At 37.5% G+C, this 19,092-nt stretch overlaps 1 long non-coding RNA gene across 1 annotated transcript; it reads left to right on the top strand.

The window, feature by feature from the left end:
• The first annotated feature begins 1,581 nt into the window (after positions 1–1,581).
• On the top strand, positions 1,582–18,628 carry LOC147350325 (uncharacterized). Its single transcript, XR_015149249.1, has 2 exons — positions 1,582–1,682; positions 18,500–18,628. It is a non-coding gene; the product is annotated as an uncharacterized LOC147350325 (long non-coding RNA).
• Positions 18,629–19,092: the final 464 nt, after the last annotated feature.

Here is a 19,092-nt window from a genome sequence, read left to right as displayed (position 1 = left end):
ACTCAAAAATCAACTGATTTGGGACCTTAATTACATCTTCAGAGTCCTTTCACTTTTGCTACATACTGTCTCCTAATAACTGGAGTGAGATGCCGTCATATTTAAAGGTCCTGTCCACAATGAAAAGGCATATATAATTGAGGTTAAGAACCTTGGAGGCTGTCTTAGAATTCTGGCATGGGCTTCCTTTCAGTTCAGTTTAGTTCATTTTGGTCGCTCAGTCATATCCAACTCTTTGCAACCCCATGGACTGCAGCATGCCAGGCCTCCCTGTCCATTGCCAGCTCCCGGAATTTACTCAAACTAATGTCCATAGAGTCATTGATGCCATCCAACCATCTCATCCTCTGTCGTCCCCTTCTCCTCCTGCCTTCAATCTTTCCCAGCATCAGAGTCTTTTCAAATGAGTCAGTTCTTTGCATCAGGTAGCCAAAGTATTGGAGTTTCAGCTTCAGCATCAGTCCTTCCAATGAATATTCAGGACTGATTTCCCTTAGGATTGACTGGTTGGATCTCCTTGTAGTCCAAGGGACACTCAAGAGTCTTCTCCAACACCACAGTTCAAAAGCATTAATTCTTTGGCTCTCAGCTTTCTTTATAGTCTAACTCTCACATCCATATACATGACCACTGGAAAAACCATAGGTTTGACTAGACGGACCTTTGTTGGCTTCCTTTACTTTCAGACAATAAACCCCATACTTCTTTTGCTGTAGACAGACACATCTCTGATATCTGCAATCAAATACAATTCCTAACTATTATAATATCTGGAAATGTAATGGAAAATATATAAAGAAATAAATGAGTAAACCCCCCAGTTTCAAAATTAATACAAAAGCATATATTTATAGATTTGAAAAGAAGAGTCAAAAGCAAAAGCCCTCTTTCAAACACTCCAATACCTCTTCATTCCTTTAGATCAGAGACAGTTATTTTCCTATGCGATTATAGACACACTCATATGTATGTATTATATATATTAAAACATTTAAGTTTGTAAAATATAATGTAGCACATCTAATTCATTGAAAATTAATCATTTGGTACATAATATTGCAGAATTTTTACGTACGTTAATGCCTTCCTTCTGAAGTCCACTAAAGTTGGGTTTACTGTTCACTGCTGCAGCAGAGACCACACATCATGGAGAACTGGGGAGGATCTTGATAAAAGGTATTAGAAAGAATTGAAGGTTTGTGCTCGGTTGGGTGTTTTGAAGAGAGGGTTCTAAGAAATGGGAGTTTGCTTAGTCTGGACTGGATGCTATCAGAAAGTGGGGATAATTTTGTGATCAGGTAGCTTAACAAATCTTTTCTAGCAGGAGGGAAGACTAGAATGAAAATAAAGCTGTCATTGCTAGAGAAGCAGAGATCATTTAAATGAACCAGCCATTGTTTGATATTTTTATGCTTTGTACAGTGACTTGGCTTTTGTCTTGTGAGCAGACCAGATTACAAGATGGCCTTGGTCTTTATGGTCATAGAGAAACCTGGCCTCATGTTGATATCTGTGAGACTGTGTTGCTGGGTCAGATGGGAAAACAACGAGCCTTAGCTGTGAGTGTCAGACCAGCTCCTAGCAACACTGAGGCGCAGCTGAGTCAGACTAAGTTCCGAGATGTCAGGAGCTGCTTTCCAGAGAATCTGTCTACTGAGAGAAAAAGAAAGATACAAAATGAGGTAACAGACTGCATTGATTTGGAGATAGAACTCATGAGCCATCCATCATATGCATAATTGTATATGTAGGATCATAATGTAGCTGCTAATTCTAGACTTTGGGACGTTTCAGTATTGTTTTAGAATATCCTAAGTTGCTGTGATACAAACCCCTGAATGTTTGTATATATACAACATATATGAAGTACATGTTTTATATATGTCTTATATATATATAAAAGTATATACATAAACTTTTTAAGAGAAAGCATTACTCTAAAGATATCTATAGAAACATTTATAATATTTAACTTGTATATACTTTGGTAAAGAAAGTATCATTAACGATCATATCCTGAATCAGTATACTAGTTAGAACTTGTAGGATTTATCTTGTAGGATTGGTCTTTGTTTCAAACTTGTATAAAATAAACAACCAACTGCTGCTGCTAATATCAACAACATTTTCTAAAAATATGCCGAGTATGTTGTGTCCTTCTAAATATTTATCTTTTTTAATAATCTCAATAAGCTATATTTTGGGAAACTTTTTGGGTGGGCAAATAAATACTTCCAACTGAAACCAAATGAAGAACAGTTCAATTCTCCCCTAGCATTCACAGCATTCATCTCTAGTAATCGAAATATCCTTGGTCCAAAATAAATGTGGGCTCTAATGATTTTATCTCTAAAGTTGGAGTAAGTGAGCCAAGCAGCCTGTTTTCTCATTTTTCTGTTAGAGAACCCTTCGAAGTTCATTCTGAAATTCCAACTGGAGTCATGTGCATTTTTTTTTCACATTTTTAGTCTTTCAAGTATTGTAAGTCTTGTCTACAAAGTAATTACAGAGTTATCTGAAAAGGACTGTGGGTTGCTTGTCCAGTTAAGATGACTTGTAGTTTCATGGAGAAATAATTAGAAAATGAAAGTTATCTCTTAAGTGTTTAGATTGAATTTCAGTATTCAAAGAATGAACTCTTCCACAAATCTTTCTATTTAAAGTTGTGGGAAAAGGTGTAATATAAGCACAATGCTGTACGTTCTTTCCTCTCCAAAACTTCTGGAAAGGTGCCATATACTATGTTTACATCAAGTTTCTGCTTGAGGTGAGTAGGCAGTTATCATCGATCAACTTAGCGGCCAAAAGGCACCCAATTCATTATTTCATCTTCCTCGTCCTTGTTGCCACCAGGTATTCTATCTGCTTCATATGGTGCTTCATATCCAGGTTACCTGGTGAATCAAAGGAAAAGAGAATAAGCTTTGTGGTCTCTTGAGAAGGCAGAATGATGAAGCAAGTTGAGTTTTAGCACACCTTCCACTTTTTAAATGTAATTTAATTTTATATTGAAGTAGTTATTGTTTAATTGCTAAGTCGTGTCTGACTCTTTTGCAGCCCCATGGACTATAAACTGCCAGATTCTCTTCTCACCCCATGGACTGTAACTTTCCAAGCTCCTTGGTCCATGAAAGTTCCCAGGCAAGAATACTGGACTGGGCTGCATCTTCCTGACCTAGGGATTGAACACATGTCTCTTACACTGGCAGGCAGATTCTTTGCCACTGAACCACCAGGGAAGCCCATACTGAAATATATAGTTGATTTGCAATATTATGTTAGTTTCAAGTATACAGCAAGGTGATTCAGTCATACATATACACATATCCATTCTTCTTCATATTCCCTTCCCATATAGGTCATCATAGAATATTAAGTAGAGTTCCCTGTGCTATTCAGTAGGTCCTCATTGACAATGTATTTTATATATGCTATTGTATACGTATTAAGCACCAGTTCCTAATTTACCCCCCTGTTCCCCTTTGGTAACCATAAGTTTGGGCTTCCCTGGTGGTGCAGTTGGTAAAGAATCCACCTGCAATGAGAGAGACCTGGGTTTGATCTCTGGGTTGGGAAGATCCTCTGGAGAAGGAAATAGCAACCCACTCTAGTATTCTTGCTTGGGAAATCCCATGGACATAGGAGTTTGGTGTGCTACAGTCCACGGGGTTGCAAGAGTCAGACATGACTTAGCAACTAAAGTACCACCAACTGTAAGTTTATTTTTGAAGTCTTAAGTCTGTTTCTGTTTTGTAAATATCATTTGTATAATTTTTTTTGGATTCCACATATAAGCAAAATCATATGGCATTTGTCTTTTTCTCTGACTTACTTCACCTAGTATGATCAGCTCTAGGTTCATCCATGTTACTGCAAATGGCATTATTTTATTCTTTTTTTATGGTTCAGTAATATTCCATTGTATCACATCTTTGTTATCCATTCCTCTGTTGATGTACATTTAGGCTGCTTCCGTGTCTTGACTATTGTATGTATGGAAACACTAAAGACCTCAAGTACCCAAAGCAATCTTGAGATAGAAAAACACAGCTGGAGGAATCAGGCTCCCTGACCCTCCGTTTCCTGTGGTACTGTGGTCCACATGCCTCAGGAGCCATCCTGGCAAGCTCTGAACTCGGTGGGGGTCATTTGGATGCCCACACTGTTCCTGATTGAGCTCCAGTGCCCAACATTGTGATCTGGATCATCATTCAGTAGATCCTGTTATCTCAGCCCTGGCTTGTCCATTCAAGATTTGTTCCTGTCTGGCTGGTCATGTACCTGCATGCTCCCAACTGATGACCCTGATGAGTTGAGGCAGCCCCATACCAGATGATGTTTTATTGGTTTTCAAGCACCAACCCAATAAAAGCATTCTGAAGGTATTTGCTTAGGATTTCATTAAGCCATGCATGCATAAAAGTCTATTCACAGGGAAGGTAAAATGTAAGCCTCAGTTGCAAGAAATAAATGAGTCATAAATAAATCTAGTTTTTCTTTCCTACTCACTGCAATGCATACCTCTGTCATTAAAGATTATATTTGAGTATCACAGATTGATGTGAACAAAATGAGATAATGGATCTGAAAGTAATTCTAATTTAATAGAAAGCATTTTGGCTCTTTAGGTGCTGTAGTTAAGGCAGTATAAATATCATTATTATTACTATAATTATTACTGGTAGTATATAGTAATACTATTAGGAATGATATTATAAGTATGAATCTTTTCTGTTCTTAATAATAATTGCTGTTGTTTAGTTACTAAGTCATGTCCAACTCTTTGTGACCCCGTGGAGTGCAATACAGCAGGCTTCCCTACCCTTCACTATCTCCTGGAGTTTGCTCAAACTCGTATCCATTGATATGAGAAACTGGCCAACCTTCTTTATGATCCAACTCTCATATCCATATGTGACTACTGGAAATACCATAACTTTGACTATATGGACCTTTGTTGGCAAAGGGATGTCTCTGCTTTTTAATATGCTGTCTAGGTTTGTTATGGCTTTTCTTCCAAGGAGCAAGCTTTTGGAGCCCAGGAATATAAAACCTGACACTGTTTGCCTTCTATTTGCCATGAAGTGATGGGACCCGATGCCATGATCTTAGTTTTTTGAAGGTTGAGTTTTGTTCAAGTTCTATTTCCCATCACGGTCCCATCACTTCATGGGAAATAGATGGGGAAACAGTGAAAACAGTGTCAGACTTTATTTTTTTGGGCTCCAAAATCACTACAGACGGTGACTGCAGCCATGAAATTAAAAGACGCTTACTCCTTGGAAGGAAAGTTATGACCAACCTAGATAGCATATTCAAAAGCAGAGACATTACTTTGCCAACAAAGGTCCGTCTAGTCAAGGCTATGGTTTTTCCAGTGGTCATGTATGGATGTGAGAGTTGGACTGTGAAGAAAGCTAAGCACCGAAGAATTGATGCTTTTGAACTGTGGTGTTGGAGAAGATTCTTGAGAGTCCCTTGGACTGCAAGAAGATCCAACCAGTCCATTCTGAAGGAGATCAGCCCTGGGATTTCTTTGGAAGGAATGATGCTAAAGCTGAAACTCCAGTACTTTGGCCACCTCATGCGAAGAGTTGACTCATTGGAAAAGACTGATGCTGGGAGGGATTGGGGGCAGGAGGCGAAGGGGACGACAGAGGATGAGATGGCTGGATGGCATCACTGACTCAATGGACATGAGTCTGGATGAACTCCGGGAGTTGGTGATGGACAGGGAGGCCTGGTGTGCTGCGATTCATGGGGTCGCAAAGAGTCGGACACGACTGAGCAACTGATCTGATCTGATGCTTGTAGAGATAGGAACCTATTTTGTAGTTAAATGCAAGTGCTAAAATTATAATCTTAGTGTGCATATTTAATTAGCTCTGTATTTTCACAATCCTTAGATTTGAGGCTTTTTTTTTTTTTTGTAGTATGCATTATCTAGAGAGTGAAATCTGTTCTTGTATCTTTGTTTCAGTGAGACTTTTAGAACTGACACTGTTGTCTCTGTATGTAAGACTGTGGCATTTCCAGGAGCAGTAAGGTGTCTTGAGTCATCCGCAGTCCTTTCTTCTCCTTTGTAACATTCATCCATGGATAAGGTAGAAAGATTGTGTTTAGTTGAGGTAGACTTTGTAGCAAAATGGTAACTGAGAACAACTTTTATTGATATGAGAAAGTTCAAGCCTACCTGGTGGGGAACTTTGGCTTTATTTCCCAGAATCTTTCATCGTCTATCTGCACAACACAAATTAATCTTTTAGGGCTTGATATTTGCCAAATGGAGAGAGAATTTCATGATTTCTATGAAATATGGTTATTTGACCAATTTGAGGGGGACTGGTAGAGGGTTCTTTAAACTTTAATTTGTCTAATTTAATAAAGGGTGAATGTTTGTGATTCAAGCATGTACAGACAAAATTTTCTTCTTCTGGGAACTTTGACCAGCTCTCACTTAAGCATAATTATGTGTATTAATCATATTTGTATGTATATCATATATATAATTTGTGTATATAATTAAATGTATACATGTGCTGTGCTGTGCTGAGTTGTGTCTGACTCTTTGTGGCCCCACAGACTGTAGCCCACTGGTCTCCTTGTTCATGGAGTTTCCCAGGCAAGAATACTGGAGTGGGTTGCCCTTTCCTACTCCAGGGGATCTTCGCAGGGATTAAGCCTGTGTCTCCTGCATTGACAGCAGATTCTTTACCACTGTGCCACGGGAAGCCCAAATGTATATGTGTATACATAATAATCTAGATATAAAGTGATATCTAAAGTGGCATTTAGATATCAAGAATTTTGTATATTTTCCATATTATAACAAATCTTCAGAAGTTTTAGAAAATAGTTTTGATCAATCCACATATTTGACATTTCATTAATATAGTTTCCAAAGGCAGCCATGATAATACTTTTGATAGACTATAAACAAAATAAATGGGCTCCTGATGGGCACATACATTTAAAAAATTAAATTCTTAGATTCTATTTACCATTTATTTATTCCTGTAATGATCTGTAATATCTGACTGACCTTCAATATTGCAGTGAATTGTATTATTTCATGAAAAGCATCGCTCTCTACTCTTCTTTGTGCCTTTGTCTATTGTTAAAAAGTGCCTACAACACTTGAAAGTGAAGATATGTTTTGTAATGGTTTTTGTAAATATTATTTTTTTGTATAAATATGAATCTCCATCATAACTGGGATTTTTAGTGAAGGACGATTCAGTTTTTCTAAAGGGGGGACAGACATGTTATAACTCAATTCAAAAGATGAGCAAACTAAAATTTTAATTATAGTAGATGATTATACTGTCTTAAATTTTCTTATGCTTGGTATTCTTTCTGAACACCTCAGACTCTGCTAACTGAGTCTAAATGAATAGTGTGAAAAAGATATGCTGTATTGAACCAGACAGTTTACTGGCAGCAAAGAAATGGCACACTCAAAGAGCTTAACTGGATAGTTATTAATGATTTAGGAAAGTGTGCACAGGACTAAGGGAAGCAACAGGGGTGGGAGAGCATTTGGGTCTAGCAGCAGTGGGGAGTGACCAGCCCTCGGTCTAGGAGCCTTAAGCTGTGGGCTGTAGGGAGACTCTTCAAGGGCCAAAGCTGCAGCGAGTAGGCAGGGGAGGGGTAAGGACTCTAACCTCTCTCTTCCAGCCTTCCAGCCCAACCCCGCCAGGCCAATGCCTCCTCCCATTCACTGATCTCAGGTAGAAGCCAAAGGTTAGCCTCCTGTGGCACAGACCCAAACAGGAAGGGGTGGAAAATGGATCTGGGGCATCAGAAAGAAAGAACAGAAACTCTGTATTAGTTTCTTATTTCTGCTGTAGCAAATGGCCACAAACAGTGCCTTAAAATCACACAGATGTATTATCTTATAGTTCTTCAGCTAACGTTCTAAATGTAAGGTGTCTGCAGGGCTGTATTCCTTCTGCAGGCTCCAGAGGAGAATCCATTTCCTTGCCTTTTCCAGCTTCTAGAGACTACACACATTCTTTGATTCATCATCCCTTACTCAAATCACTCAAACCTCTACTTCTGTCTTTTTATTTCCTTCTGGCACTCTGACCCTATTGCCTCCCTCTCCTCAGGAACTTTGTGGTTACTTTGGGAGCATTTAGATAATCCAGGACAATCTCTTCATTTTAAAATTCTTAACTTAATCCCAGGTGTGAAGTTCCTTTGCAGTATAAGGTAACATATTCACAGGTTTTAAGAATTCAGACTTGAGCATCTTTGGTTAGATAGTATCACCGACTCAGTGGACATGAGTTTGAGCAGACTCCAGGAGACAGGGAAGGACAGGGAGGCCTGACGTGCTGCAGTCCATGGGGTCGCAAAGAGTCAGACATGACTGAGCGACTGAACAACGACATCTTTGGGGAGCCATTTTCTGTGTTCAGATCAAAGGCCCCCAACTAGCTATGAATGTGAAAGAAGCTGCTATTTCTGCTATTAAGAGATTAAATCTAGAGACTGTGTTATACATGGGACAACTAAGAATTGCTTTTCATAATTTGAAAAGTAAGTTTTGGAAGACTGCAAAAAAAAGTGTTAAACTAATGCTTCATTTAGTGTTAACACTGTTGTATATATTTAGGTCTTTATGCTTTGAATCTCTTCCAAGTTTTCAACTTCCCAAGATGATGAAACAGAAACATAAGTAATATGTCTCAGGTAATATAATTAACATGCTGATATGTTCACTATCATTTTATATTTTGCTTTCTTAGATCAATTTTCTGCTTTCCTCTACCCTGCTCTATAAGGTTGAACTATTAAATCACATCAGGCTCTCTTTCTCTCTCTCTCTCTCTCTCTTTTATTTTTTTTCTTTTTTGACTTCTGGTAGGCTTCAACTTAAGGGAGATCTCAGCAGGGTATTTAAGGGTGAAATAAGATGAGAGTGGTGGTATTTTTCCCTATACTATAGCCACCCTGCTCCCTTCCTGCCTGGCTACAGCAGTCTGTTTTCCATACAGTTATAGTTCCTGATGGGTGATCATCAAATTCTGGTAATTCTTTTCTTGAGTTCTTGAGGTTAGCAATGGATTTCCATTTTTTGCACGTCCCTGAATTCTTCAGTATAAATTTATATCTTGTTGTTCCTTTCAACTTTCCCACACCTCTGCAAAGAATCCTTTCAGTAATTCTTATTTAAACCCCTCTGAAGGTACCATCTTTTTTTATTCCTTTGGTAGTTAGCTGCAATTTCATTACGAGGATATTTGACTTAGAAGCTGAGGTCTCAATCATTTCAATGTATTGGCTTTAACAAAATCATATTCCCCCAAGCAGGTGACTTTATAACTTGAAATAAATTAGTTACATTTGGTCAACTGCTTATATCCTTGTTTATAGTAACTAATTTAAAGATAATGTATAACTTACTAAATTCAACCAGTTTATTAATTTTCAAATGTAGATAGCATACCTTATGTTGGGTATAATGAATGTATTATGTAAAAAAATCTCTCTGTAAATATAAAGCCAATTCACCTTTATTAATTTTCTGCCCTCTGCAAGCATTTCATAACATCTTTTCTGTCATGCTCAGATTTCATGTTTTGCAGTGAGTTTGGGTTCTATTCATTAACATTGGAAACCTATCAAGGTCCCCTTCAGAGAAGGGAGCTCTTACTCCTGCAACAGATGATATACTTCTCTTCTTTTACGGATTTCTTTTCACTACTTCCTAAGTGAGCCTGCTGTCTGTTTCCTTGACAACAAGGTAGAGTAAGCCCTGAAATGATAGTGAGTGCATGTCAGATGTATTCATAAAGTGAATTGTAGTTGTTCATAGGAAATGTATCAGAGCAACCCTGTCTTCTTTCTTGAGCAAAGATTTTAATGCAGGAGCTTCATGTTGCCAATTATTTCCATGGAGCCGACAGGATAGGTACACGTGTTTCTTAACAGTGGTCTATCATATTTTTGCATTTGCTTACTACTACTGTTCACTTTTTCTCCCCATTTACTCTTAAGTCACACATCATGACCAACTAGTTTATAACTTGAAAGCTAAATGTATGCTTAATCTATTCCTTTTCAACTCTGAGATACAGTTAAGGGATAGCATGATGGTCTCTGGTGGTCTTTGCAACTACAACATGAGTTGAAACTGTAACAGTATAATAATTATTCTGGGATTCAACAGCAGAAGTCTCCATTAGTAGTCATTCCTGCAATTCTAAATGACAATGTCGATACTGATATAATGTGATGTAACAAGATCCTAAAATGATTTTTACATTGTTAAAAAAAGTTAGATTATTTTTAGTCAGTTGGATCTTAAATGTATATCATGTGTTGAATTATTTGAAAATTGGTAATTCAAACATAATGCACATGGAATCTCTATTAAAAAGACTGTAATTAATCGACACATTCCTTTTCTTGATCATGATGAATAATAGAGAGTTTATTCTCCTTGAGTAATGATCCTCCTGAAACTGAAACCTGGGATATTTTGATTGAAAATTAATTTATATATATGATGTAATTTTTGGCTATGCTTATGGGATATGAACATTACGGATTTATAACTTTAGTTCTCTTCAGTATTAAGATATCTTTGCAACATTTAAAAATGTTTTGAAATATGTATATCTACATTCCTGCTGGACAAAAGTGAGGACAACTCTAGAAAATTTATACCTTTCCATCAATCGATCACATTGATATGGTTGAGCACACATAATATAAGGGTTATTTCCTTCACAAACCATGAAGGTGATATTTTTTTAACTATTAGCAAAAGTTTATATTGTTTTCAGAGGTATCTAATTCACCTACTGTTGTAGATATCAGATTGAACCTCCTGGAAAGCAGACTTTGAAATGGAAATTTAGTGTGTAGGAAGTTGAATAGTGTGTTTTTTGAAAAAAGTAAGGAAACAGAATTAAGTAGGAAGAGAATTTGGGTTGTGATGTAAGTGCAACAAAGGTCTTAGCCAACTTCATGGTTGAAGCTGGGATGGTCCTTCAAGATTGTCTCATATTTACTAGTCACTGGGTATGGGCTGCTCTGAGAGCCACAACAGCTCTCTGGCTCTCTTAAGCTTATGATAATTCTGCAAAGGGCTGAGAACAGATTTAAAAGCTTTCAACAGACTTCCCAGCAGCTGGAGAATCATCTCTTCAGGCCCCAAAGGGGGATTTGAATAGGACAGCACAGCATCTCTCACAGTCCAACCTTGAGCTACTTGCCTCCACTTGCTTTACAGGACAAATTGAGAGCAGCTCCTTCAGGGTTCTGATGGGCCTCTTTTCTTCAGCAGAATAAAGAAGAGAAAGTTTAGTTGATCTCCAGCCTCTAAAGGGTGCAACCAATGCTCAGCATCTCCTTCCTCTATTATCTAGATTTGCTTCATCCTTGGAAATGCTGCTGGTCTAGATGGCTTATCTGGTGGGGTGGCAAGACCCTCATCTGAGGGGTGCAAGGTCCTGCTACTGTGCTCTTTTGAGGCTGCTGCTCTTGTGTCATGCACATCCCAGTTGACAACCTAAATGCCAAATATATTCATGTCCTTCCCCTCTCCATTGTGTAACAGCATCTACACCTTCTCCTTATGGTCTGGGTTAATTATTCCTGCCAGGATGGGAATTTATTCACACTTCTGGGAAAAGGAAACGAACCAGGATTGGACTGAATAAGAAGTTGGGTTATAGTATAATCCCAACAAGCTTTCAGGTGACCCCATGATGGACTTGAAGCTTTAATGGCCCTTCAGAGTTATGCAAAATTGGGAAAAGAGAGTTTTGGTTTTTATAACCCTGTATGAACTAGGGCTTTAGGCTGCCCTGGGACTTGGGGTCAAGGGAGGTATGATCTTGGGCAAGGTGATGTTTTTCATCCCATTTCTCCAGGATAATTATATGGTGGAGAAAAAAAACCTTTGACTAAGAAGATCTTGAGATTTTAGGAGAATCGCTTTCCACCAAAATTAATCCTGTAGCCTGAACTCCCAGTTGATCTGTACTGAATGTATCCCAATAATTTTTAGGTATATGAGTGTGGAGCCTCATCGACTGAGGATTGGGATCTGACTTAACAAGCCTGAGACCTATGCTGTCACATAGACTACGATTGGGAATCAAGTCCATATGAAAAGTTTCTAGCTGCCAGCAGTAAAAGAGCAGACCATTAGTTTCCTTCAAACAGAGGCTAACATATGCAGGGAGCTCTCCCTGGTGCTGCTTAAAAAAACTTGACCAAAGTCTGTCTCCTCTGTTTAATAATCTTTTGAATACCACTCATCTCATTTGTTCTCTAGTATATCTTACTTAAAAGGTAATCTATCTTGCTTCCTCCCAATCCTACCAAATCTCTTGAAAAACTATTACAATTCCGATCTGATCTGATTCTAAAGATATACCCAGTTCTAGTTATTACTCCATACTCCCAAATCATCCTAAACTATATTGCCAAGTACAAGAAAGTTATCCATTGAAAGCTAAAGTTATACACATTATTCTCTTGAAAAAGCATAAAATTCATTTGATTAAAATGCAAGGTTAGTAAGGCAATTTGGGCTAGCAAATAAAACAGGAAGATCAAAATGCCTTCTAAACTCTAAGTTAAAAAATTGTTTAGGATTTAATACAATAGGAAAAAAAGCCACATAGCAAGTTATGTAGATAAAAATTAAAATAGGAGAGGACAGATTCTCTTCCTTCATATATCAGCTTTTTAAATGCCACTGATTAGCAATCTGGATTTAGCTACCTAACTTGTCAAGTCAGTAGTCATTACTGCATGTGTATCTCTTTAAAATCTGGTTGTAATATTTTTCAGAGTGGGTAAAAGAATTTTTCTGTCAAAAATCTTTAAGTTTGCTAAACTTCACTGTGAAAATATGCAAACACAAAAATTCTGACTTCTGGATGTGGTAGAAGGGGCATGCCTGAGAGAGTGTGAGCATAGAAATTGAGGGAGGAAAATACGAGACCACATTTGGGACATAGTAGAGATTATGGTTGGAACATCAGTATTCAGCACAGTGTTGTGAAAGAAGTCAGGGAACGTCTAGACATTAATAAGTGTATTGGAGGCCATAGAATCTAAATAGACCAAGTAAAGTTTCACAGGAGAGAGATACAGTATTTATAGTGGTGGTGGGGGAAAAGGAGACACCGAAAGCACTGCTGTTGTTCAGTCAAGTCACGTCAGACTCTTTGCAACCCCATGAACTGCAGCATGCCAGGCTTTCCTGTCCCTGTCCTTCACTATCTTCTGGAGTTTGTTCAGATTCAAATCCATTGAGTTGGTGATGCCATCCAACCATCTCATCCTCTGTCACCTTCTTCTCCTTCTGCCCTCAACCTTTGCCAGCAACAGGGTCTTTTCCAGACAGTTGGCTCTTCACATCAGGTGGCCAAAGTATTGGAGCTTCAGCTTCAGCATCAGTCCTTCAATGAATATTCAGGGAGGATTTCCTTTAGGATTGACTGGTGTGATCTTGCTATTCAAAGGACTCTCAAGAGTCTTCTCTGGCACCACAGTTTGAAGCCATCCATTCTTCAGTGCTCTGATTTCTTTATGGTCCAGCTCTCATATCTGTATATGACTACTGGAAAAACCATAGCTTTGACTATATGGACCTTTGTTGGCAAAGTGATGTCTTTGCTTTTTAATACGCTGTCTATGTTTGTCATAGCTTTTCTTCCAAGAAGCAAATGTCTTTTAATTTTGTGGCTGCAGTCACTGAACACAGTGATTTTGGAGCCCCAAAAGATAAAGTCTGCCACTGTTTCCACTTTTTCCCTTTCTATTTGCCATGAAATAATGGGACCAGATGCCATGATCTAGGTCCCATCATTAGAAGCATATATACTGGTTATAAGACTGTTGATCGTTCCAAGTTTAGCTGGGCTTCCCAGGTGGCACTAGTGGTAAAGAACCCACCTGCCAATACAGGAGATGTAAGAGCCTTGGGTTCAGTCCCTGGGTTGGGAGGATTCCTTGGAGAAGGAAATACAACCCACTCCAGTATTCTTGCCTGGAAAATTCTGTGGACAGAGGAGCCTGGTGGGCTATAGTCCATAGCGTCACAGAGGCGGACATGACTGAAGTGACTTAGCATGTATAATGGTTTAGGTATGCAAATTTGAAGGCATAATCTAGGATTTTTGTCGATAGAGATAAAAAGAAGAGAACAAATAGGGAAAAACATTTAGGGTTAGAACAAATAGAACTTGATGGTTAACTTCAAGGTGAATAAGTCAAAGAAGGCCAACGTTTTTAACCTGGATGATTGAACACTGCTTATATGACTGTCCATGCATTTAAGTAGAACTATTTTGAAGAATTTTGTTTGGAAGTTATGGTATTTTAAGTGGAAGTAAAGCTATCAAGTGGGAAATTGAACCAAACAATTGGAAAGATAGTACTAGAGTTGAAGAGAGAGGCTGGGTTGAGAGACTAAGATTTTGTTGTAAGCCACATAAAAACAATACTATGCTGTGCTGTGCTCAGCTGCTTAGTCCTGTCCACCTCATTTCAACCCTATCGACTGTGGCCTGGCAGGCTCCTCTGTCTGATGAAGTGTCCAGGCAAAAATACTGGAGAGGATTGTCATTTTCTACTCCAGGGGATCTTCTCAACCCAGGATATAAACCTGAGTCTCTTGCATCTCCTCCATTGCCAGTGGATTCCTTATCACTTCATCACTGAGAAGCCCACGTAGAACCAATAGTCAAACTAAATGAAATGAAAATGAAATAGGTTGATCTGATAATTTGTTCCTTGAATCCATCTGGATCTTGGGATCATGTGTTTGTAGTTGGAAGGGATTTCCACAAGGTGGTGGTGCATTCTTATTAGGTAGCATAGACTCGGGAACAAATATTAACAGGGATCCAAAGACAACCAATTTCTGCCCCTCCCCCACCCCATGTTTGGCATTCTTATAGAGCTACTGTTTGATGTTAATACAATATGAAAATACAATATGTTAATACAATATGAAAATGTTCTTTACTAACAAAATGTAACTATTGATATATACTTTATCTTACTATTTTCTATACATCAAAAAGTTATTTGAGTGATAATTAAATCAGTCATAAAAATCAAGGAAGATTTAGGGTCATCCCTTCCCCACTTTCCATGTGAAAGTAAAATGGTATTTTCTCAAACTTTTGGCATAATTCATTATATAATCTCTCTTGTGTTTACTTTTATGACAGAACACTCATTTAGTCTTATTTTTCAGATCAATCTTTCTTTTTCCCTGGGGTCTCATATTTTTAGATGTACATAGTATTTTCTTTCTGGGTTTGAAAGCATTGTTCTACCTACACCCTCAAGAAATTCAAATTCTCTTGACAGCCATATCCCACTCATATTTCCTTTTAGGTTCAAATAAAAACATGTTCTCTTCTCATGTGGATGAGTCATCAGTGAGTCACCTAATACTGCAAATAGTCTGTATCTCTAGTTATCTGAACTCTTAACCACATATTGAATATAAATACTTACAAACATTTCCTCACACTCATCATTGAAAACATAGACTGGTATCCTAGTCAGAACATCTAAATTGCTTTAAGAATTTGAATGAGAGGATTGTGTTTCAGTTTTAGCTCTTTTCCTAATATGATCTTTGTCTAAAAGTATTGTGTGTTATCTATTGTCTTCTTTACATTAAGTAAAAATGTCTTTAAGAAGTTAGATGAGCCTCAAGTCCAGAAAAACCCAGTCTTGGGAAGAAAAATTGTAAGCATTAAATTGAATTGAGAGAGGAGAGCTTATAAAAGATGTAAGCTGGTAATGCACTTGTCTTCATTTACCAGGCATGCAATGATTTTCTACATGTGAGAAAGTAAAACAAACAAAAAAAAAATGTGAAAAGTGGGGTTGGTACTAAAAAACTGGAGAAATAACTACATCGGCCAAGGAGACTGGGGAATAGCCAGAGAAAATTACTGGTATGTAGCACCATCAGAGCCAATGAAATAAAACCTTTTTAAGAAGGAACGTCCTCTTGGTAGAAGGGACCTACTACCCAAAGATTCATAGAAAAGTGGCTCTGTGCATTGAATGGAGTAGATGGTGGAGAGAAGCTTCAGTGTGGAGCACCGCTAAGTGACAAACTCCAGTTACCGTACCATTGAATCTGCTATGGTGTTCATGCCACGGCCATCTTCTCCCAGGGCACCGCCTAGCCAGTGACTGAGCATGGCAAAAGCATTACAATATTTTTGCCTAATATTGGACTCCTTTATGGGCAACATTTTCCTAGGAAGTCCCCATCAGCCTAGTCAAGATTTTTTAGAAATTCAATGTAGTCTGAAATACTTTTTAACCAACTCTCCTTTCTTCCCTCTTTCTTATCAAAAGTGTTACACTTACATCATAATCTGAAGACTTTTCGCCTTCCGCTCCCCCTGCCCCACCCAGCTTTGTCCTTCACAAGCATTTTTCAGAACAAATTTCTTGAACATCTGATCTCTGCTTGGTACTTACTTCTCAGAACTCCAAAGTAACATAGGTCTGCAATTTAATGGGGATGACTCATCTCGTTCCATTTGGCCTCAGCTGGAGCTACTTAGAAACTGGAATTATCTGAAAACTGACTATATTTTTTGACCTTTTAAGATGGCAGTTAGCTAAGACTTGGGCTGGGTCTGTTCACTAGATTGTCTATATGTGACCTCTCCCTTTGACTTGGGTTTCCTCCTCCATGTGTTTCCTGGGCACGGATCCTAAGAGAGAAGGAATCAGGCTGAAGCCATATTGCTTTTCATGACCTAGCCACAGAAGTCACATGGCCTCTTATCTACTTCATCCTATTGGTCACACACACAGCCAGCGCTGATTCGCAGTGGGAGGTGATCAAACATGAACATTCTCATCAAGAAGTGTGAATCATTGGGGGCCATCCTGGGAGCTGGCTACCTCAGTTGAAATGTAACAGGAAATTTATAGACCCTGAAAATATGTTATATTAAAACAAAGTAAGAAGCAGAAGGAATTATGGAGAAAATACGTTTATAAATTTAAAATATGTGAGTGCAAACCCACAATATACATCTTCTAAGAATGCATTTAAATAAAGGGTTATGTCTCAAGCATTTTAAAATGACTGGTTATAGGAAAAGAAGCAGAATGAACATGAGGAATGGTAATACAGTTTAAAAACAAACTCTATTTTGTTATTCTTAAATGTTTAATTTGAATATAGTTTTACACTTACATGTAAAATTCATATTTTGAAACTGTACACACATAGCAATATGCAAATACCATTGGAAGATGGAGGGAGATTACAACTTTGTTACTTTTTTAAGAGTGAAAATTTCAGGTAGCATGAAATTCTCCCAATGGAAGTTTACTTCAGTTCCTATTCAAACAGTTAATGGTGTTTGGTCAGGAGCTTTGATTAAAGTTTCTCATTTGTTGAAGACTGGCCAATGTCTGGCTCATAATCCACATCAAACTCTTAGGCATGCTGATTTCCTGTGTTCAGTTACTTGTATTGTGTACATGTACAATTTGAAGATAATAAATATTAATGACATATTTTGCATATAAGAAATTCCTATAAATTCATTTAGGTACCATTATTCACCATTTGGATATTTAATTTACAGATTCATCATTTATTTGAAAGAATAAACATTCATAAATAAATGATAAAAGATTTGTGGATTGTAAGGACATATATCTCAACTTGAATTTTTAAATTAAAGTTATTTTTCTTAAAAAAGTGACAATTTATGTAAGATGATAATATATTTTCTTATCTTTAAAAGATTTAAATGAAAACTTTCCCATTTGCACTATGCTTCTCTCATTTTAAATGTATAGTTTCACAGAGAATTATAACAAGAGCTTACCAATTATTTATACATGTATATATTATCTTAATTCCTCTACCTTTTTAAACCTCTGCATTCAATTCTCTTTAGAAATTCCTTAGTTTGACAGTTGGCAACTAGTCAATGCTGAACCAACTTCCTGCAAAAGGACATTATTTTGCATGTCCTTGGAGACTGGATAATTAATGTGTAATGTTCTACTTAAAACTCTAATTAAGTTTAAATTAAATTTCTTTGGGGTTTTAGTAGAGAAGGAAACATTTTGGTGCCTTTTTCACTTAAATGTTATATTTACCAGCCTGTCTGAGCCAAACTACCTTCATTTATATGTACTTAATGTTGTTTTAATGTTGGCATTTGGTCTGGAAATGAAGAAAACTTTGTTGTTGTTTTTTTTTCCTACCCTCCATTACAGTTGTTTCACTTTAGTTTGTGCTACAGATATTATAAAATAAATAAGACATTTGTCATTTACTATTTATCCTTTTCTAGAAACTAGAAAAGTACTGTTTACTCTTTCCTCATAACTTTAAACACTATATATTAAGCCTTATTTTCAAGAGCTTTTCTTTCTGTTCATCAAGTAGTCTAGTTCCTACGTATGTAAATATTTTTGTTTTCTTTATCACCCTTACTTTTTCCTTTCTGTTCCCTAGACACGGATTCTGTTCTGAGGACCCATCCTGTGGCTATGCAAGTCCATCAACGGTAGGACTGAAGTTCCCCACCTGTCTGTCTCACACTTAAATATATACTACATGCCTATTTTGTGAGGTACTACAGTATTCTGAACTTGAAGTGTTTTCAAATTAATCTCTACAAATTGTTGTCTATTCTCTAAGTCATGTCTGACTCTTATGCGACCCCATGGATTATAACCCTCCAGACTGCTGTCCAATATTCCCAGGCAAGAATACTAGAGTGGGTTTCTATTTCTTTCTCCAGGGGATCTTTCTGACCCAGGGATCAAACCCAAGTCTCCTGTGTCTCCTGCATTGGCAGACGGATTTTTTGCCACTGAACTACCAGGGAGATCCCTACATTCAAATAAGCTATATTAATTTTAGCCGCTCTATACTTTGCCTCCTTTTCTGCCCACAATTTTCAGAATTGGGAAAGAATTTTAATTTACAATTTGTCAATTTACATTTATTCCATAGGGTTTCTCAGGTGGTGCAATGGTAAACCCAAGAAAAAATTTTACTTAAAAAATATCTGTAGTTGGTAATTTGTAGTATTCAAAGAGTCT

Source organism: Bos grunniens, chromosome 20 (assembly GCF_055505025.1).
Source record: "Bos grunniens cultivar Pamir isolate PY7600 chromosome 20, Bosgru_T2T1.0, whole genome shotgun sequence".
Lineage (NCBI taxonomy): Eukaryota > Metazoa > Chordata > Mammalia > Artiodactyla > Bovidae > Bos > Bos grunniens.
The sequence above is the reverse complement of the archived record's forward strand: the minus strand, read 5'-3'. Positions and strand labels throughout refer to the sequence as shown.